This window comes from Pristiophorus japonicus, unplaced genomic scaffold (assembly GCF_044704955.1).
Source record: "Pristiophorus japonicus isolate sPriJap1 unplaced genomic scaffold, sPriJap1.hap1 HAP1_SCAFFOLD_312, whole genome shotgun sequence".
Lineage (NCBI taxonomy): Eukaryota > Metazoa > Chordata > Chondrichthyes > Pristiophoridae > Pristiophorus > Pristiophorus japonicus.
This window is the reverse complement of record NW_027252911.1, coordinates 88,788-111,633: the sequence shown is the minus strand read 5'-3', so window position 1 is coordinate 111,633 and position 22,846 is coordinate 88,788. Positions and strand designations below refer to the sequence as shown.

At 42.2% G+C, this 22,846-nt stretch overlaps 4 non-coding genes across 4 annotated transcripts; all 4 read left to right on the top strand.

Moving 5' to 3' along the window:
- Positions 1–8,670: 8,670 nt before the first annotated feature.
- On the top strand, positions 8,671–8,758 carry trnap-ugg (transfer RNA proline (anticodon UGG)). Its single transcript is given in 2 exon segments — positions 8,671–8,706; positions 8,723–8,758. It is a non-coding gene; the product is annotated as a tRNA-Pro (tRNA).
- A 4,916-nt stretch (positions 8,759–13,674) lies between these two features.
- trnap-ugg (transfer RNA proline (anticodon UGG)) lies at positions 13,675–13,762 on the top strand. The gene is given in 2 exon segments: positions 13,675–13,710; positions 13,727–13,762. It is a non-coding gene; the product is annotated as a tRNA-Pro (tRNA).
- A 3,028-nt stretch (positions 13,763–16,790) lies between these two features.
- trnap-ugg (transfer RNA proline (anticodon UGG)) lies at positions 16,791–16,878 on the top strand. Its single transcript is given in 2 exon segments — positions 16,791–16,826; positions 16,843–16,878. It is a non-coding gene; the product is annotated as a tRNA-Pro (tRNA).
- Positions 16,879–19,906: 3,028 nt separating this feature from the next.
- trnap-ugg (transfer RNA proline (anticodon UGG)) lies at positions 19,907–19,994 on the top strand. The gene is given in 2 exon segments: positions 19,907–19,942; positions 19,959–19,994. It is a non-coding gene; the product is annotated as a tRNA-Pro (tRNA).
- Positions 19,995–22,846: the final 2,852 nt, after the last annotated feature.

The following is a 22,846-nucleotide window of genomic DNA, read 5'->3' as shown; positions in this document are numbered from 1 at the left end:
GAAATTTTATATTCTTTGTTTTGATTCTGCCTCAAAACCAACCATCTCGGACAGTCACTCACCTGAAGTAAAGGAAGGCTGTGTGCTTTAAGAAGCTAATGGCACATTTTCATTCACTGTCGATCAGGTTGCACGGGCAAAACAAGTGGTGAAGTAGATTTTCGTGCATATTATTTCTGTTTGAATGCAAAAAGTAGGGGATGCATGTCTGACTTTGCAGTCAATAGGAGACAAGGTGACTGACAGGTTGAAGCAATGGACTGCTGATCCAGTATGCCCCCAGCTTCGTCGTTATTGTGTTAAACATTTTCCCCTAGTTTTTTTATTCAATCACATTTATCCTCATTGCCAAATTCACCTTTTACTGAAAAGGATGCAGCTCGTTGGTGAAGTAATGTCACAAAAAATAATCACTTCATCAAAGGGAAAACATTAGCAGGACGATGGAGAGGGGGACTCATGAAATCGGTCTCTGAGAGTCAGCACAGGCACGATGGGCCGAATAGCAAACTAACGTCAGAAACTGAGAGCTACGTTCCTCACTGTCGGCGGCTCGTTGGTCTAGGGGTATGATTCTCGCTTTGGGATTATAATAATTGAAATGCGAGAGGTCACGGGTTCAAATCCCGGATGAGCCCTGCCAACCTTTTGTCAAAAAACGACTTCTCAGCCGGTCGACATGTGAGAAAACTGACTTGTTTCAAATTAAAACGTGTGATTGCACTCCGTTGTTCACACAGCGTCCAAAAATCCTGGAGATTCCCAGGAGCAAAGTGAAACTCACCGAACTGAGTAAAGTTCATGTTTCTCAGATGTGCTCGGCTCTGTGTCTCATTGGACAACATAAACCCCGTTTTGATTCCGGCAAATACTTGATCAGTGTATCTTCCTTTCTGCACGCATGAGCTCACCTCCATAGGGATAAGCATACATTCAACGTCAATCTCAAATTCAACGTGAAACAGACTCTGCCCTGAATATGAGTGCGTCCTGTTTCTCTCGCGCTGAAAAGATGTGAGAAGCTGGCTTTGGATTTAGTCCCTTGGCTGCCGAATTTAAACCGTGCAGGAAATCGATCCGGGGTGGCCAAGCTGCCTGGTCTAATTAAAAGGCGTTCAAACCCTACTTTCCAGGCAGGTTATAGTGTTCTGGCCTCATCATTCGGTTCAACGTATCGGATCATAAGCACCGCTTCTATTGTCTGCTAATGGTTCTGCTGTTCACATTAACACCTCCTCTGGTCCATCCTTTGTTACTTTATTGCCCGGGAACATTAAGGCGGATTGCAAAAGTTTCTATAGGTATGTAAAGAGAAAAAGGTTGGTGAAGACAAACGTAGGTCCCCTGCAGTCAGAATCAGGGGAAGTCATAACGGGGAACAAAGAAATGGCGGATCAATTGAACAAGTACTTTGGTTCGGTATTCACTAAGGAGGATACAAACAACCTTCCGGATATAAAAGGGGTCAGAGGGTCTAGTAAGGAAGAGGAACTGAGGGAAATCTTTATTAGTCGGGAAATTGTGTTGGGGAAATTGATGGGATTGAAGGCAGATAAATCCCCAGGGCCTGATGGCCTGCATCCTAGAGTACTTAAGGAGGTGGCCTTGGAAATAGCGGATGCATTGACAGTCATTTTCCAACATTCCATTGACTCTGGATCAGTTCCTATGGAGTGGAGGGTAGCCAATGTAACCCCACTTTTTAAAAAAGGAGGGAGAGAGAAAACAGGGAATTATAGACCGGTCAGCCTGACCTCAGTAGTGGGTAAAATGATGGAATCAATTATTAAGGATGTCATAGCAGTGCATCTGGAAAATGGTGACATGATAGGTCCAAGTCAGCATGGATTTGTGAAAGGGAAATCATGCTTGACAAATCTTCTGGAATTTTTTGAGGATGTTTCCAGTAAAGTGGACAAAGGAGAACCAGTTGATGTGGTATATTTGGACTTTCAGAAGGCTTTCGACAAGGTCCCACACAAGAGATTAATGTGCAAAGTTAAAGCACATGGGATTGGGGGTAGTGTGCTGACGTGGATTGAGAACTGGTTGTCAGACAGGAAGCAAAGAGTAGGAGTAAACGGGTACTTTTCAGAATGGCAGGCAGTGACTAGTGGAGTGCCGCAAGGTTCTGTGCTGGGGCCCCAGCTGTTTACATTGTACATTAATGATTTAGACGAGGGGATTAAATGCAGTATCTCCAAATTTGCGGATGATACTAAGTTGGGTGGCAGTGTGAGCTGCGAGGAGGATGCTATTAGGCTGCAGAGTGACTTGGATAGGTTAGGTGAGTGGGCAAATGCATGGCAGATGAAGTATAATGTGGATAAATGTGAGGTTATCAACTTTGGTGGTAAAAACAGAGAGACAGCCTATTATCTGAATGGTGACAGATTAGGAAAAGGGAAGGTGCAACGAGACCTGGGTGTCATGGTACATCAGTCATTGAAGGTTGGCATGCAGGTACAGCAGGCGGTTAAGAAAGCAAATGGCATGTTGGCCTTCATAGCGAGGGGATTTGAATACAGGGGCAGGGAGGTGTTGCTACAGTTGTACAGGGCCTTGGTGAGGCCACACCTGGAGTATTGTGTACAGTTTTGGTCTCCTAACTTGAGGAAGGACATTCTTGCTATTGAGGGAGTGCAGCGAAGGTTCACCAGACTGATTCCCGGGATGGCGGGACTGACCTATCAAGAAAGATTGGATCAATTGGGCTTGTATTCACTGGAGTTCAGAAGAATGAGAGGGGACCTCATAGAAACGTTTAAAATTCTGACGGGTTTAGACAGGTTAGATGCAGAAAGAATGTTCCCAATGTTGGGGAAGTCCAGAACCAGGGGTCACAGTCTGCGGATAAGGGGTAAGCCATTTAGGACCGAGATGAGGAGAAACTTCTTCACCCAGAGAGTGGTGAACCTGTGGAATTCTCTACCACAGAAAGTAGTTGAGGCCAATTCACTAATTATATTCAAAAGGGAGTTAGATGAGTCCTTACTACTCGGGGGATCAAGGGTTATGGCGAGAAAGCAGGAAGGGGGTACTGAAGTTTCATGTTCAGCCATGAACTCATTGAATGGCGGTGCAGGCTAGAAGGGCTGAATGGCCTGCTCCTGCACCTATTTTCTATGTTTCTATGTTTCTATTACCACTCACTTTGCCTTTTTGCATTGTGCCATTTATTATTCAATCACTCCCACGCTCCACTGTATCACAGGCATTCCCTTTTGTCCTTCCTCGCTGCCTATTTTTCCAGGCGCTATTTTCCAGGAAAAATCTGTAAACTTTACATTTTTCTTAAAATATCGGAATGATCATCTGACTGAACGTGAGCCCGGGAAATTCATCCACAGAATGTTCACGGCCTGCTGAGTTTTACAGAATGCTTTGTTTTTGTTCATTGTGTTTCTGTATCCCTTTTAAGGTGATGTGCTGGTCTGCCCGGTGTCATTCTCTGTCTCTCCAAAATGGTGTGCTATCAGTATCGGATCATTATCTATCTGTTTAAAAGGAATGTGCTGTCTGTCTCGGATTTCAAATTTCAAATTTCAAAAACTGCCTTTGGAGAGTGCAGAATTTTTAGTTTGTTGGTGTGTTTGTGTAAGTGAGAGAGTGCGTGGAAACGTTCTGCGCGATCTTACTGTGCATTTCATGTCATGGGAGGAAAAATGCATTACATGCAAGTTGAAGCCACACTGATTTGATTCAACACGCATTCAGGGACTGACTGACAGGAGAAGAGTCTGCTGTGGGATTTTGCTATTCCACCTGTGAAAGAAGGCAAATTATATAAGTTAGAAACATAGCGATTTTAGCGAGAGCTTACGGATGGGCTGTGTGACATGATGAGCTCCTTCCCCCTTATTTTCAAATACAAATCAAATCAAGACAAGACAAGACATGACTGACTGACTGACTTTGTTTATATAAATTTCTGTATCAATATTTATATATGCATATATTTACATACATTCCCTACTTTTTAACTTTCACAATAAATGTGCTTTTCTGTTCTGCCTGCATTGGCTCTATCACATTTGACCTCTTTCACAGCACATGCAGCTTCTGTCTGATCCTGCAGAAAAGCACTCGCGACTTTAAATGATGGCCTTTGTTGCCCACATCTTCCCTCGTGGCTTGTCTTACACCATGGGCTTACTGTGTTTGGGAATTTACTGACTGCACACCCTGATTTCCAGTGCATTTCATGCAGTCGCACAGACTTCGTTCAATCAAAAATATATAGATTAAGAAACAATTATTTATTTATTTCAATCAAATCAAATTCAATTTTTTGCAATAAAATTGTAAATTTATTTATTTTCTTATTATAATAAATATATATATGTTTTAAATTGTCTTTTTGTCTGGGTTGGTTTTATTTCCCTCCCTCTTTCCTGCTTGTCTATCACCTGTGGCTTCAACAACCGTCCCAGTCCCGCGTGCTCATGAGAACCGCGCTCATTCACGCACAACACAATTGCATTCAGAAATGATAGAAATTCCAATTTATTCTTCTGAAAGGGAACTGCTGTCCGTGAAGGGCAATTCTATAGCTGTGTAAGAGGGATGTGCTTCCTGTCCAGGATCATTCGGTGTCTGTTTCAACGGGATGGTTGTCAGTTCCGGTTCATCAATTGCCCCTTTAAAACGTATTTTCTCATTATCCGGATCATCCTGTACATTTAAAAAGGAGTGTGATTATCAGCTGTGATAACCGAATTGTTAAACTGTTGTGTTTCAAGATACATTGACTTTGCCTGTGTCCGTGTACATCCATATCGCAGCGCATCTGTTCATTACTCAAAATATGCTCATGTTTTCCGATATCCACTCCTTGATGTAACCCTTGTCCCAAAGTTGCTCTCAATATAAAAAACAACAAATTATGCACCGACGGTAGCGACCGCGTGGCCTAAAGGGTAAGGTGTCTGATTTCGATTGTAACTGTGATCTTATCAGATGATTGCAGGTTCGAGTCCGGCAGTGGTCAGCTATCGCGCTTTGTGAAATTTTATATTCTTTGTTTTGATTCTGCCTCAAAACCAACCGTCTCGGACAGTCACTCACCTGAAGTAAAGGAAGGCTGTGTGCTTTAAGAAGCTAATGGCACATTTTCATCACTGTCGATCTGGTTGCACGGGCAAAACAAGTGGTGAAGTAGATTTTCGTGCATATTATTTCTGTTTGAATGCAAAAAGTAGGGGATGGATGTCTGACTTTGCAGTCAATAGGAGACAAGGTGACTGACAGGTTGAAGCAATGGACTGCTGATCCAGTATGCCCCCAGCTTCGTCGTTATTGTGTTAAACATTTTCCCCTAGTTTTTTTATTCAATCACATTTATCCTCATTGCCAAATTCACCTTTTACTGAAAAGGATGCAGCTCGTTGATGAAGTAATGTCACAAAAAATAATCACTTCATCAAAGGGAAATCATCAGCAGAACGATGGAGAGGGGGACTCATGAAATCGGTCTCTGAGAGTCAGCACAGGCACGATGGGCCGAATAGCAAACTGACGTCAGAAACTGAGAGCTACGCTCCTCACTGTCGGCGGCTCGTTGGTCTAGGGGTATGATTCTCGCTTTGGGATTATAATAATTGAAATGCGAGAGCTCCCGGGTTCAAATCTCGGACGAGCCCTGCCAACCTTTTGTCAAAAAACGACTTCTCAGCCGGTCGACATGTGAGAAAACTGACATGTTTCAAATTAAAACGTGTGATTGCACTCCGTTGTTCACACAGCGTACAAAAATCCTGGAGATTCCCAGGAGCAAAGTGAAACTCACCGAACTGAGTAAAGTTCATGTTTCTCAGATGTGCTCGGCTCTGCGTCTCATTGGACAACATAAACCCCGTTTTGATTCCGGCAAATACTTGATCAGTGTATCTTCCTTTCTGCACGCATGAGCTCACCTCCATAGGGATAAGCATACATTCAACGTCAATCTCAAATTCAACGTGAAACAGACTCTGCCCTGAATATGAGTGCGTCCTGTTTCTCTCGCGCTGAAAAAATGTGAGAAGCTGGCCTTGGCTGCCGAATTTAAACCGTGCAGGAAATCAATCCGGGGTGGCCAAGCTGCCTGGTCTAATTAAAAGGCATTCAAACCCTACATTCCAGGCAGGTTATAGTGTTCTGGCCTCAACATTCGGTTCAACGTATCGGATCATAAGCACAGCTCCCATTGTCTGCTAATGGTTCTGCTGTTCACACTAACACCTCCTCTGGTCCATCCTTTGTTACTTTATTGCCCGCTTACCACTCACTTTGCCTTTTTGCATTGTGCCATTTATTATTCAATCACTCCTACGCTCCACTGTATCACAGGCATTCCATTTTGTCCTTCCTCGCTGCCTATTTTTCCAGGCGCTATTTTCCAGGAAAAATCTGTAAACTTTACATTTTTCTTAAAATATCGGAATGATCATCTGACTGAACGTGAGCCCGGGAAATTCATCCACAGAATGTTCACGGCCTGCTGAGTTTTACAGAATGCTTTGTTTTTGTTCATTGTGTTTCTGTATCCCTTTTAAGGTGATGTGCTGGTCTGCCCGGGGTCATTCTCTGTCTCTCCAAAATGGTGTGCTATCAGTATCGGATCATTATCTATCTGTTTAAAAGGAATGTGCTGTCTGTCCCGGATTTCAAATTTCAAATTTCAAAAACTGCCTTTGGAGAGTGCAGAATTTTTAGTTTGTTGGTGTGTTTGTGTAAGTGAGAGAGTGCGTGGAAACGTTCTGCGCGATCTTACTGTGCATTTCATGTCATGTGAGGAAAAATGCATTACATGCAACTTGAAGCCACACTGATTTGATTCAACACGCATTCAGTGACTGACTGACAGGAGAAGAGTCTGCTGTGGGATTTTGCAATTCCACATGTGAAAGAAGGCAAATTATATAAGTTAGAAACATAGCGATTTTAGCGAGAGCTTGCGGATGGGCTGTGTGACATGATGAGCTCATTCCCCCTTATTTTCAAATACAAATCAAATCAAGACAAGACAAGACATGACTGACTGACTGACTTTGTTTATATAAATTTCTGTATCAGTATTTATATATGCATATATTTACATACATTCCCTACTTTTTAACTTTCACAATAAATGTGCTTTTCTGTTCTGCCTGCATTGGCTCTATTACATTTGACCTCTTTCACAGCACACGCAGCTTCTGTCTGATCGTGCAGAAAAGCACTCGCGACTTTAAAAGATGGCCTTTGTTTCCCACATCTTCCTTCGTGGCTTGTCTTACACCATGGGCTTACTGTGTTTGGGAATTTACTGACTGCACACGCTGATTTCCAGTGTATTTCATGCAGTCGCACATACTTCGTTCAATCAAAAATATATAGATTAAGAAACAATTATTTATTTATTTCAATCAAATCAAATTCAATTTTTTGCAATAAAATTGTAAATTTATTTATTTTCTTATTATAATAAATATATATATGTTTTAAATTGTCTTTTTGTCTGGGTTGGTTTTATTTCCCTCCCTCTTTCCTGCTTGTCTATCACCTGTGGCTTCAACAACCGTCCCCGTCCCGCGTGCTCATGCGAACCGCGCTCATTCACGCACAACACAATTGCATTCAGGAATGATAGAAATTCCAATTTATTCTTCTGAAAGGGAACTGCTGTCCGTGAAGGGCAATTCTACAGCTGTGTAAGAGGGATGTGCTTCCTGTCCAGGATCATTCGGTGTCTGTTTCAACGGAATGGTTGTCAGTTCCGGTTCATCAATTGCCCCTTTAAAACGTATTTTCTCATTATCCGGATCATCCTGTACATTTAAAAAGGAGTGTGATTATCAGCTGTGATAACCGAATTGTTAAACTGTTGTGTTTCAAGATACATTGACTTTGCCTGTGTCCGTGTACATCCATATCGCAGCGCATCTGTTCATTACTCAAAATATGCTCATGTTTTCCGATATCCACTCCTTGATGTAACCCTTGTCCCAAATTTGCTCTCAATATAAAAAACAACAAATTATGCACCGACGGTAGCGACCGCGTGGCTTAAAGTATAAGGTGTCTGATTTCGATTGTAACTGTGATCTTATCAGATGATTGCAGGTTCGAGTCCGGCCATGGTCAGCTATAGCACTTTGTGAAATTTTATATTCTTTGTTTTGATTCTGCCTCAAAACCAACCATCTCGGACAGTCACTCACCTGAAGTAAAGGAAGGCTGTGTGCTTTAAGAAGCTAATGGCACATTTTCATCACTGTCGATCTGGTTGCACGGGCAAAACAAGTGGTGAAGTAGATTTTCGTGCATATTATTTCTGTTTGAATGCAAAAAGTAGGGGATGGATGTCTGACTTTGCAGTCAATAGGAGACAAGGTGACTGACAGGTTGAAGCAATGGACTGCTGATCCAGTATGCCCCCAGCTTCGTCGTTATTGTGTTAAACATTTTCCCCTAGTTTTTTTATTCAATCACATTTATCCTCATTGCCAAATTCACCTTTTACTGAAAAGGATGCAGCTCGTTGATGAAGTAATGTCACAAAAAATAATCACTTCATCGAAGGGAAAACATTAGCAGAACGATGGAGAGGGGTACTCATGAAATCGGTCTCTGAGAGTCAGCACAGGCACGATGGGCCGAATAGCAAACTAACATCAGAAAGTGAGAGCTACGCTCCTCACTGTCGGCGGCTCGTTGGTCTAGGGGTATGATTCTCGCTTTGGGATTATAATAATTGAAATGCGAGAGCTCCCGGGTTCAAATCCCGGACGAGCCCTGCCAACCTTTTGTCAAAAAACGACTTCTCAGCCGGTCGACATGTGAGAAAACTGACATGTTTCAAATTAAAACGTGTGATTGCACTCCGTTGTTCACACAGCGTACAAAAATCCTGGAGATTCCCAGGAGCAAAGTGAAACTCACCGAACTGAGTAAAGTTCATGTTTCTCAGATGTGCTCGGCTCTGTGTCTCATTGGACAACATAAACCCCGTTTTGATTCCGGCAAATACTTGATCAGTGTATCTTCCTTTCTGCACGCATGAGCTCACCTCCATAGGGATAAGCATACATTCAACGTCAATCTCAAATTCAACGTGAAACAGACTCTGCCCTGAATATGAGTGCGTCCTGTTTCTCTCGCGCTGAAAAGATGTGAGAAGCTGGCTTTGGATTTAGTCCCTTGGCTGCCGAATTTAAACCGTGCAGGAAATCGATCCGGGGTGGCCAAGCTGCCTGGTCTAATTAAAAGGCGTTCAAACCCTACTTTCCAGGCAGGTTATAGTGTTCTGGCCTCATCATTCGGTTCAACGTATCGGATCATAAGCACCGCTTCTATTGTCTGCTAATGGTTCTGCTGTTCACATTAACACCTCCTCTGGTCCATCCTTTGTTACTTTATTGCCCGGGAACATTAAGGCGGATTGCAAAAGTTTCTATAGGTATGTAAAGAGAAAAAGGTTGGTGAAGACAAACGTAGGTCCCCTGCAGTCAGAATCAGGGGAAGTCATAACGGGGAACAAAGAAATGGCGGATCAATTGAACAAGTACTTTGGTTCGGTATTCACTAAGGAGGATACAAACAACCTTCCGGATATAAAAGGGGTCAGAGGGTCTAGTAAGGAAGAGGAACTGAGGGAAATCTTTATTAGTCGGGAAATTGTGTTGGGGAAATTGATGGGATTGAAGGCAGATAAATCCCCAGGGCCTGATGGCCTGCATCCTAGAGTACTTAAGGAGGTGGCCTTGGAAATAGCGGATGCATTGACAGTCATTTTCCAACATTCCATTGACTCTGGATCAGTTCCTATGGAGTGGAGGGTAGCCAATGTAACCCCACTTTTTAAAAAAGGAGGGAGAGAGAAAACAGGGAATTATAGACCGGTCAGCCTGACCTCAGTAGTGGGTAAAATGATGGAATCAATTATTAAGGATGTCATAGCAGTGCATCTGGAAAATGGTGACATGATAGGTCCAAGTCAGCATGGATTTGTGAAAGGGAAATCATGCTTGACAAATCTTCTGGAATTTTTTGAGGATGTTTCCAGTAAAGTGGACAAAGGAGAACCAGTTGATGTGGTATATTTGGACTTTCAGAAGGCTTTCGACAAGGTCCCACACAAGAGATTAATGTGCAAAGTTAAATCACATGGGATTGGGGGTAGTGTGCTGACGTGGATTGAGAACTGGTTGTCAGACAGGAAGCAAAGAGTAGGAGTAAACGGGTACTTTTCAGAATGGCAGGCAGTGACTAGTGGAGTGCCGCAAGGTTCTGTGCTGGGGCCCCAGCTGTTTACATTGTACATTTATGATTTAGACGAGGGGATTAAATGCAGTATCTCCAAATTTGCGGATGATACTAAGTTGGGTGGCAGTGTGAGCTGCAAGGAGGATGCTATTAGGCTGCAGAGTGACTTGGATAGGTTAGGTGAGTGGGCAAATGCATGGCAGATGAAGTATAATGTGGATAAATGTGAGGTTATCAACTTTGGTGGTAAAAACAGAGAGACAGCCTATTATCTGAATGGTGACAGATTAGGAAAAGGGAAGGTGCAACGAGACCTGGGTGTCATGGTACATCAGTCATTGAAGGTTGGCATGCAGGTACAGCAGGCGGTTAAGAAAGCAAATGGCATGTTGGCCTTCATAGCGAGGGGATTTGAATACAGGGGCAGGGAGGTGTTGCTACAGTTGTACAGGGCCTTGGTGAGGCCACACCTGGAGTATTGTGTACAGTTTTGGTCTCCTAACTTGAGGAAGGACATTCTTGCTATTGAGGGAGTGCAGCGAAGGTTCACCAGACTGATTCCCGGGATGGCGGGACTGACCTATCAAGAAAGATTGGATCAATTGGGCTTGTATTCACTGGAGTTCAGAAGAATGAGAGGGGACCTCATAGAAACGTTTAAAATTTTGACGGGTTTAGACAGGTTAGATGCAGAAAGAATGTTCCCAATGTTGGGGAAGTCCAGAACCAGGGGTCACAGTCTGAGGATAAGGGGTAAGCCATTTAGGACCGAGATGAGGAGAAACTTCTTCACCCAGAGAGTGGTGAACCTGTGGAATTCTCTACCACAGAAAGTAGTTGAGGCCAATTCACTAAATATATTCAAAAGGGAGTTAGATGAAGTCCTTACTACTCGGGGGATCAAGGGTTATGGCGAGAAAGCAGGAAGGGGGTACTGAAGTTTCATGTTCAGCCATGAACTCATTGAATGGCGGTGCAGGCTAGAAGGGCTGAATGGCCTGCTCCTGCACCTATTTTCTATGTTTCTATGTTTCTATTACCACTCACTTTGCCTTTTTGCATTGTGCCATTTATTATTCAATCACTCCCACGCTCCACTGTATCACAGGCATTCCCTTTTGTCCTTCCTCGCTGCCTATTTTTCCAGGCGCTATTTTCCAGGAAAAATCTGTAAACTTTACATTTTTCTTAAAATATCGGAATGATCATCTGACTGAACGTGAGCCCGGGAAATTCATCCACAGAATGTTCACGGCCTGCTGAGTTTTACAGAATGCTTTGTTTTTGTTCATTGTGTTTCTGTATCCCTTTTAAGGTGATGTGCTGGTCTGCCCGGGGTCATTCTCTGTCTCTCCAAAATGGTGTGCTATCAGTATCGGATCATTATCTATCTGTTTAAAAGGAATGTGCTGTCTGTCTCGGATTTCAAATTTCAAATTTCAAAAACTGCCTTTGGAGAGTGCAGAATTTTTAGTTTGTTGGTGTGTTTGTGTAAGTGAGAGAATGCGTGGAAACGTTCTGCGCGATCTTACTGTGCATTTCATGTCATGGGAGGAAAAATGCATTACATGCAAGTTGAAGCCACATGATTTGATTCAACACGCATTCAGGGACTGACTGACAGGAGAAGAGTCTGCTGTGGGATTTTGCTATTCCACCTGTGAAAGAAGGCAAATTATATAAGTTAGAAACATAGCGATTTTAGCGAGAGCTTGCGGATGGGCTGTGTGACATGATGAGCTCCTTCCCCCTTATTTTCAAATACAAATCAAATCAAGACAAGACAAGACATGACTGACTGACTGACTTTGTTTATATAAATTTCTGTATCAATATTTATATATGCATATATTTACATACATTCCCTACTTTTTAACTTTCACAATAAATGTGCTTTTCTGTTCTGCCTGCATTGGCTCTATCACATTTGACCTCTTTCACAGCACATGCAGCTTCTGTCTGATCCTGCAGAAAAGCACTCGCGACTTTAAATGATGGCCTTTGTTGCCCACATCTTCCCTCGTGGCTTGTCTTACACCATGCGCTTACTGTGTTTGGGAATTTACTGACTGCACACCCTGATTTCCAGTGCATTTCATGCAGTCGCACAGACTTCGTTCAATCAAAAATATATAGATTAAGAAACAATTATTTATTTATTTCAATCAAATCAAATTCAATTTTTTGCAATAAAATTGTAAATTTATTTATTTTCTTATTATAATAAATATATATATGTTTTAAATTGTCTTTTTGTCTGGGTTGGTTTTATTTCCCTCCCTCTTTCCTGCTTGTCTATCACCTGTGGCTTCAACAACCGTCCCAGTCCCGCGTGCTCATGAGAACCGCGCTCATTCACGCACAACACAATTGCATTCAGGAATGATAGAAATTCCAATTTATTCTTCTGAAAGGGAACTGCTGTCCGTGAAGGGCAATTCTATAGCTGTGTAAGAGGGATGTGCTTCCTGTCCAGGATCATTCGGTGTCTGTTTCAACGGGATGGTTGTCAGTTCCGGTTCATCAATTGCCCCTTTAAAACGTATTTTCTCATTATCCGGATCATCCTGTACATTTAAAAAGGAGTGTGATTATCAGCTGTGATAACCGAATTGTTAAACTGTTGTGTTTCAAGATACATTGACTTTGCCTGTGTCCGTGTACATCCATATCGCAGCGCATCTGTTCATTACTCAAAATATGCTCATGTTTTCCGATATCCACTCCTTGATGTAACCCTTGTCCCAAAGTTGCTCTCAATATAAAAAACAACAAATTATGCACCGACGGTAGCGACCGCGTGGCCTAAAGGGTAAGGTGTCTGATTTCGATTGTAACTGTGATCTTATCAGATGATTGCAGGTTCGAGTCCGGCAGTGGTCAGCTATCGCGCTTTGTGAAATTTTATATTCTTTGTTTTGATTCTGCCTCAAAACCAACCGTCTCGGACAGTCACTCACCTGAAGTAAAGGAAGGCTGTGTGCTTTAAGAAGCTAATGGCACATTTTCATCACTGTCGATCTGGTTGCACGGGCAAAACAAGTGGTGAAGTAGATTTTCGTGCATATTATTTCTGTTTGAATGCAAAAAGTAGGGGATGGATGTCTGACTTTGCAGTCAATAGGAGACAAGGTGACTGACAGGTTGAAGCAATGGACTGCTGATCCAGTATGCCCCCAGCTTCGTCGTTATTGTGTTAAACATTTTCCCCTAGTTTTTTTATTCAATCACATTTATCCTCATTGCCAAATTCACCTTTTACTGAAAAGGATGCAGCTCGTTGATGAAGTAATGTCACAAAAAATAATCACTTCATCAAAGGGAAAACATCAGCAGAACGATGGAGAGGGGGACTCATGAAATCGGTCTCTGAGAGTCAGCACAGGCACGATGGGCCGAATAGCAAACTAACGTCAGAAACTGAGAGCAACGTTCCTCACTGTCGGCGGCTCGTTGGTCTAGGGGTATGATTCTCGCTTTGGGATTATAATAATTGAAATGCGAGAGCTCCCGGGTTCAAATCCCGGACGAGCCCTGCCAACCTTTTGTCAAAAAACGACTTCTCAGCCGGTCGACATGTGAGAAAACTGACATGTTTCAAATTAAAACGTGTGATTGCACTCCGTTGTTCACACAGCGTACAAAAATCCTGGAGATTCCCAGGAGCAAAGTGAAACTCACCGAACTGAGTAAAGTTCATGTTTCTCAGATGTGCTCGGCTCTGTGTCTCATTGGACAACATAAACCCCGTTTTGATTCCGGCAAATACTTGATCAGTGTATCTTCCTTTCTGCACGCATGAGCTCACCTCCATAGGGATAAGCATACATTCAACGTCAATCTCAAATTCAACGTGAAACAGACTCTGCCCTGAATATGAGTGCGTCCTGTTTCTCTCGCGCTGAAAAAATGTGAGAAGCTGGCCTTGGCTGCCGAATTTAAACCGTGCAGGAAATCAATCCGGGGTGGCCAAGCTGCCTGGTCTAATTAAAAGGCATTCAAACCCTACATTCCAGGCAGGTTATAGTGTTCTGGCCTCAACATTCGGTTCAACGTATCGGATCATAAGCACAGCTCCCATTGTCTGCTAATGGTTCTGCTGTTCACACTAACACCTCCTCTGGTCCATCCTTTGTTACTTTATTGCCCGCTTACCACTCACTTTGCCTTTTTGCATTGTGCCATTTATTATTCAATCACTCCTACGCTCCACTGTATCACAGGCATTCCATTTTGTCCTTCCTCGCTGCCTATTTTTCCAGGCGCTATTTTCCAGGAAAAATCTGTAAACTTTACATTTTTCTTAAAATATCGGAATGATCATCTGACTGAACGTGAGCCCGGGAAATTCATCCACAGAATGTTCACGGCCTGCTGAGTTTTACAGAATGCTTTGTTTTTGTTCATTGTGTTTCTGTATCCCTTTTAAGGTGATGTGCTGGTCTGCCCGGGGTCATTCTCTGTCTCTCCAAAATGGTGTGCTATCAGTATCGGATCATTATCTATCTGTTTAAAAGGAATGTGCTGTCTGTCCCGGATTTCAAATTTCAAATTTCAAAAACTGCCTTTGGAGAGTGCAGAATTTTTAGTTTGTTGGTGTGTTTGTGTAAGTGAGAGAGTGCGTGGAAACGTTCTGCGCGATCTTACTGTGCATTTCATGTCATGTGAGGAAAAATGCATTACATGCAACTTGAAGCCACACTGATTTGATTCAACACGCATTCAGTGACTGACTGATAGGAGAAGAGTCTGCTGTGGGATTTTGCAATTCCACATGTGAAAGAAGGCAAATTATATAAGTTAGAAACATAGCGATTTTAGCGAGAGCTTGCGGATGGGCTGTGTGACATGATGAGCTCATTCCCCCTTATTTTCAAATACAAATCAAATCAAGACAAGACAAGACATGACTGACTGACTGACTTTGTTTATATAAATTTCTGTATCAGTATTTATATATGCATATATTTACATACATTCCCTACTTTTTAACTTTCACAATAAATGTGCTTTTCTGTTCTGCCTGCATTGGCTCTATTACATTTGACCTCTTTCACAGCACACGCAGCTTCTGTCTGATCGTGCAGAAAAGCACTCGCGACTTTAAAAGATGGCCTTTGTTTCCCACATCTTCCTTCGTGGCTTGTCTTACACCATGGGCTTACTGTGTTTGGGAATTTACTGACTGCACACGCTGATTTCCAGTGTATTTCATGCAGTCGCACATACTTCGTTCAATCAAAAATATATAGATTAAGAAACAATTATTTATTTATTTCAATCAAATCAAATTCAATTTTTTGCAATAAAATTGTAAATTTATTTATTTTCTTATTATAATAAATATATAAATGTTTTAAATTGTCTTTTTGTCTGGGTTGGTTTTATTTCCCTCCCTCTTTCCTGCTTGTCTATCACCTGTGGCTTCAACAACCGTCCCAGTCCCGCGTGCTCATGCGAACCGCGCTCATTCACGCACAACACAATTGCATTCAGGAATGATAGAAATTCCAATTTATTCTTCTGAAAGGGAACTGCTGTCCGTGAAGGGCAATTCTACAGCTGTGTAAGAGGGATGTGCTTCCTGTCCAGGATCATTCGGTGTCTGTTTCAACGGGATGGTTGTCAGTTCCGGTTCATCAATTGCCCCTTTAAAACGTATTTTCTCATTATCCGGATCATCCTGTACATTTAAAAAGGAGTGTGATTATCAGCTGTGATAACCGAATTGTTAAACTGTTGTGTTTCAAGATACATTGACTTTGCCTGTGTCCGTGTACATCCATATCGCAGCGCATCTGTTCATTACTCAAAATATGCTCATGTTTTCCGATATCCACTCCTTGATGTAACCCTTGTCCCAAATTTGCTCTCAATATAAAAAACAACAAATTATGCACCGACGGTAGCGACCGCGTGGCCTAAAGGGTAAGGTGTCTGATTTCGATTGTAACTGTGATCTTATCAGATGATTGCAGGTTCGAGTCCGGCAGTGGTCAGCTATCGCGATTTGTGAAATTTTATATTCTTTGTTTTGATTCTGCCTCAAAACCAACCGTCTCGGACAGTCACTCACCTGAAGTAAAGGAAGGCTGTGTGCTTTAAGAAGCTAATGGCACATTTTCATCACTGTCGATCTGGTTGCACGGGCAAAACAAGTGGTGAAGTAGATTTTCGTGCATATTATTTCTGTTTGAATGCAAAAAGTAGGGGATGGATGTCTGACTTTGCAGTCAATAGGAGACAAGGTGACTGACAGGTTGAAGCAATGGACTGCTGATCCAGTATGCCCCCAGCTTCGTCGTTATTGTGTTAAACATTTTCCCCTAGTTTTTTTATTCAATCACATTTATCCTCATTGCCAAATTCACCTTTTACTGAAAAGGATGCAGCTCGTTGATGAAGTAATGTCACAAAAAATAATCACTTCATCAAAGGGAAAACATCAGCAGAACGATGGAGAGGGGGACTCATGAAATCGGTCTCTGAGAGTCAGCACAGGCACGATGGGCCGAATAGCAAACTAACGTCAGAAACTGAGAGCAACGTTCCTCACTGTCGGCGGCTCGTTGGTCTAGGGGTATGATTCTCGCTTTGGGATTATAAAAATTGAAATGCGAGAGCTCCCGGGTTCAAATCCCGGACGAGCCCTGCCAACCTTTTGTCAAAAAACGACTTCTCAGCCGGTCGACATGTGAGAAAACTGACATGTTTCAAATTAAAACGTGTGATTGCACTCCGTTGTTCACACAGCGTACAAAAATCCTGGAGATTCCCAGGAGCAAAGTGAAACTCACCGAACTGAGTAAAGTTCATGTTTCTCAGATGTGCTCGGCTCTGTGTCTCATTGGACAACATAAACCCCGTTTTGATTCCGGCAAATACTTGATCAGTGTATCTTCCTTTCTGCACGCATGAGCTCACCTCCATAGGGATAAGCATACATTCAACGTCAATCTCAAATTCAACGTGAAACAGACTCTGCCCTGAATATGAGTGCGTCCTGTTTATCTCGCGCTGAAAAAATGTGAGAAGCTGGCCTTGGCTGCCGAATTTAAACCGTGCAGGAAATCAATCCGGGGTGGCCAAGCTGCCTGGTCTAATTAAAAGGCATTCAAACCCTACATTCCAGGCAGGTTATAGTGTTCTGGCCTCAACATTCGGTTCAACGTATCGGATCATAAGCACAGCTCCCATTGTCTGCTAATGGTTCTGCTGTTCACACTAACACCTCCTCTGGTCCATCCTTTGTTACTTTATTGCCCGCTTACCACTCACTTTGCCTTTTTGCATTGTGCCATTTATTATTAAATCACTCCTACGCTCCACTGTATCACAGGCATTCCATTTTGTCCTTCCTCGCTGCCTATTTTTCCAGGCGCTATTTTCCAGGAAAAATCTGTAAACTTTACATTTTTCTTAAAATATCGGAATGATCATCTGACTGAACGTGAGCCCGGGAAATTCATCCACAGAATGTTCACGGCCTGCTGAGTTTTACAGAATGCTTTGTTTTTGTTCATTGTGTTTCTGTATCCCTTTTAAGGTGATGTGCTGGTCTGCCCGGGGTCATTCACTGTCTCTCCAAAATGGTGTGCTATCAGTATCGGATCATTATCTATCTGTTTAAAAGGAATGTGCTGTCTGTCCCGGATTTCAAATTTCAAATTTCAAAAACTGCCTTTGGAGAGTGCAGAATTTTTAGTTTGTTGGTGTGTTTGTGTAAGTGAGAGAGTGCGTGGAAACGTTCTGCGCGATCTTACTGTGCATTTCATGTCATGTGAGGAAAAATGCATTACTTGCAACTTGAAGCCACACTGATTTGATTCAACACGCATTCAGTGACTGACTGACAGGAGAAGAGTCTGCTGTGGGATTTTGCAATTCCACATGTGAAAGAAGGCAAATTATATAAGTTAGAAACATAGCGATTTTAGCGAGAGCTTGCGGATGGGCTGTGTGACATGATGAGCTCATTCCCCCTTATTTTCAAATACAAATCAAATCAAGACAAGACAAGACATGACTGACTGACTGACTTTGTTTATATAAATTTCTGTATCAGTATTTATATATGCATATATTTACATACATTCCCTACTTTTTAACTTTCACAATAAATGTGCTTTTCTGTTCTGCCTGCATTGGCTCTATTACATTTGACCTCTTTCACAGCACACGCAGCTTCTGTCTGATCGTGCAGAAAAGCACTCGCGACTTTAAAAGATGGCCTTTGTTTCCCACATCTTCCTTCGTGGCTTGTCTTACACCATGGGCTTACTGTGTTTGGGAATTTACTGACTGCACACGCTGATTTCCAGTGTATTTCATGCAGTCGCACATACTTCGTTCAATCAAAAATATATAGATTAAGAAACAATTATTTATTTATTTCAATCAAATCAAATTCAATTTTTTGCAATAAAATTGTAAATTTATTTATTTTCTTATTATAATAAATATATATATGTTTTAAATTGTCTTTTTGTCTGGGTTGGTTTTATTTCCCTCCCTCTTTCCTGCTTGTCTATCACCTGTGGCTTCAACAACCGTCCCAGTCCCGCGTGCTCATGCGAACCGCGCTCATTCACGCACAACACAATTGCATTCAGGAATGATAGAAATTCCAATTTATTCTTCTGAAAGGGAACTGCTGTCCGTGAAGGGCAATTCTACAGCTGTGTAAGAGGGATGTGCTTCCTGTCCAGGATCATTCGGTGTCTGTTTCAACGGGATGGTTGTCAGTTCCGGTTCATCAATTGCCCCTTTAAAACGTATTTTCTCATTATCCGGATCATCCTGTACATTTAAAAAGGAGTGTGATTATCAGCTGTGATAACCGAATTGTTAAACTGTTGTGTTTCAAGATACATTGACTTTGCCTGTGTCCGTGTACATCCATATCGCAGCGCATCTGTTCATTACTCAAAATATGCTCATGTTTTCCGATATCCACTCCTTGATGTAACCCTTGTCCCAAATTTGCTCTCAATATAAAAAACAACAAATTATGCACCGACGGTAGCGACCGCGTGGCTTAAAGTATAAGGTGTCTGATTTCGATTGTAACTGTGATCTTATCAGATGATTGCAGGTTCGAGTCCGGCCATGGTCAGCTATAGCACTTTGTGAAATTTTATATTCTTTGTTTTGATTCTGCCTCAAAACCAACCATCTCGGACAGTCACTCACCTGAAGTAAAGGAAGGCTGTGTGCTTTAAGAAGCTAATGGCACATTTTCATCACTGTCGATCTGGTTGCACGGGCAAAACAAGTGGTGAAGTAGATTTTCGTGCATATTATTTCTGTTTGAATGCAAAAAGTAGGGGATGGATGTCTGACTTTGCAGTCAATAGGAGACAAGGTGACTGACAGGTTGAAGCAATGGACTGCTGATCCAGTATGCCCCCAGCTTCGTCGTTATTGTGTTAAACATTTTCCCCTAGTTTTTTTATTCAATCACATTTATCCTCATTGCCAAATTCACCTTTTACTGAAAAGGATGCAGCTCGTTGATGAAGTAATGTCACAAAAAATAATCACTTCATCGAAGGGAAAACATTAGCAGAACGATGGAGAGGGGGACTCATGAAATCGGTCTCTGAGAGTCAGCACAGGCACGATGGGCCGAATAGCAAACTAACGTCAGAAAGTGAGAGCTACGCTCCTCACTGTCGGCGGCTCGTTGGTCTAGGGGTATGATTCTCGCTTTGGGATTATAATAATTGAAATGCGAGAGCTCCCGGGTTCAAATCCCGGACGAGCCCTGCCAACCTTTTGTCAAAAAACGACTTCTCAGCCGGTCGACATGTGAGAAAACTGACATGTTTCAAATTAAAACGTGTGATTGCACTCCGTTGTTCACACAGCGTACAAAAATCCTGGAGATTCCCAGGAGCAAAGTGAAACTCACCGAACTGAGTAAAGTTCATGTTTCTCAGATGTGCTCGGCTCTGCGTCTCATTGGACAACATAAACCCCGTTTTGATTCCGGCAAATACTTGATCAGTGTATCTTCCTTTCTGCACGCATGAGCTCACCTCCATAGGGATAAGCATACATTCAACGTCAATCTCAAATTCAACGTGAAACAGACTCTGCCCTGAATATGAGTGCGTCCTGTTTCTCTCGCGCTGAAAAGATGTGAGAAGCTGGCTTTGGATTTAGTCCCTTGGCTGCCGAATTTAAACCGTGCAGGAAATCGATCCGGAGTGGCCAAGCTGCCTGGTCTAATTAAAAGGCGTTCAAACCCTACTTTCCAGGCAGGTTATAGTGTTCTGGCCTCATCATTCGGTTCAACGTATCGGATCATAAGCACCGCTTCTATTGTCTGCTAATGGTTCTGCTGTTCACACGAACACCTCCTCTGGTCCATCCTTTGTTACTTTATTGCCCGCTTACCACTCACTTTGCCTTTTTGCATTGTGCCATTTATTATTCAATCACTCCCACGCTCCACTGTATCACAGGCATTCCCTTTTGTCCTTCCTCGCTGCCTATTTTTCCAGGCGCTATTTTCCAGGAAAAATCTGTAAACTTTACATTTTTCTTAAAATATCGGAATGATCATCTGACTGAACGTGAGCCCGGGAAATTCATCCACAGAATGTTCACGGCCTGCTGAGTTTTACAGAATGCTTTGTTTTTGTTCATTGTGTTTCTGTATCCCTTTTAAGGTGATGTGCTGGTCTGCCCGGGGTCATTCTCTGTCTCTCCAAAATGGTGTGCTATCAGTATCGGATCATTATCTATCTGTTTAAAAGGAATGTGCTGTCTGTCTCGGATTTCAAATTTCAAATTTCAAAAACTGCCTTTGGAGAGTGCAGAATTTTTAGTTTGTTGGTGTGTTTGTGTAAGTGAGAGAGTGCGTGGAAACGTTCTGCGCGATCTTACTGTGCATTTCATGTCATGGGAGGAAAAATGCATTACATGCAACTTGAAGCCACACTGATTTGATTCAACACGCATTCAGGGACTGACTGACAGGAGAAGAGTCTGCTGTGGGATTTTGCTATTCCACCTGTGAAAGAAGGCAAATTATATAAGTTAGAAACATAGCGATTTTAGCGAGAGCTTGCGGATGGGCTGTGTGACATGATGAGCTCCTTCCCCCTTATTTTCAAATACAAATCAAATCAAGACAAGACAAGACATGACTGACTGACTGACTTTGTTTATGTAAATTTCTGTATCAATATTTATATATGCATATATTTACATACATTCCCTACTTTTTAACTTTCACAATAAATGTGCTTTTCTGTTCTGCCTGCATTGGCTCTATTACATTTGACCTCTTTCACAGCACACGCAGCTTCTGTCTGATCCTGCAGAAAAGCACTCGCGACTTTAAAAGATGGCCTTTGTTGCCCACATCTTCCCTCGTGGCTTGTCTTACACCATGGTCTTACTGTGTTTGGGAATTTACTGACTGCACACCCTGATTTCCAGTGCATTTCATGCAGTCGCACAGACTTCGTTCAATCAAGAATATATAGATTAAGAAACAATTATTTATTTATTTCAATCAACTCAAATTCAATTTTTTGCAATAAAATTGTAAATTTATTTATTTTCTTATTATAATAAATATATATATGTTTTAAATTGTCTTTTTGTCTGGGTTGGTTTTATTTCCCTCCCTCTTTCCTGCTTGTCTATCACCTGTGGCTTCAACAACCGTCCCAGTCCCGCGTGCTCATGAGAACCGCGCTCATTCACGCACAACACAATTGCATTCAGGAATGATAGAAATTCCAAATTATTCTTCTGAAAGGGAACTGCTGTCCGTGAAGGGCAATTCTACAGCTGTGTAAGAGGGATGTGCTTCCTGTCCAGGATCATTCGGTGTCTGTTTCTACGAGATGGTTGTCAGTTCCGGTTCATCAATTGCCCCTTTAAAACGTATTTTCTCATTATCCGGATCATCCTGTACATTTAAAAAGGAGTGTGATTATCAGCTGTGATAACCGAATTGTTAAACTGTTGTGTTTCAAGATACATTGACTTTGCCTGTGTCCGTGTACATCCATATCGCAGCGCATCTGTTCATTACTCAAAATATGCTCATGTTTTCCGATATCCACTCCTTGATGTAACCCTTGTCCCAAATTTGCTCTCAATATAAAAAACAACAAATTATGCACCGACGGTAGCGGCCGCGTGGCCTAAAGGATAAGGTGTCTGATTTCGATTGTAACTGTGATCTTATCAGATGATTGCAGGTTCGAGTCCGGCACTGGTCAGCTATCGCGCTTTGTGAAATTTTATATTCTTTGTTTTGATTCTGCCTCAAAACCCACCATCTCGGACAGTCACTCACCTGAAGTAAAGGAAGGCTGTGTGCTTTAAGAAGCTAATGGCACATTTTCATCACTGTCGATCTGGTTGCACGGGCAAAACAAGTGGTGAAGTAGATTTTCGTGCATATTATTTCTGTTTGAATGCAAAAAGTAGGGGATGGATGTCTGACTTTGCAGTCAATAGGAGACAAGGTGACTTACAGGTTGAAGCAATGGACTGCTGATCCAGTATGCCCCCAGCTTCGTCGTTATTTTGTTAAACATTTTCCCCTAGTTTTTTTATTCAATCACATTTATCCTCATTGCCAAATTCACCT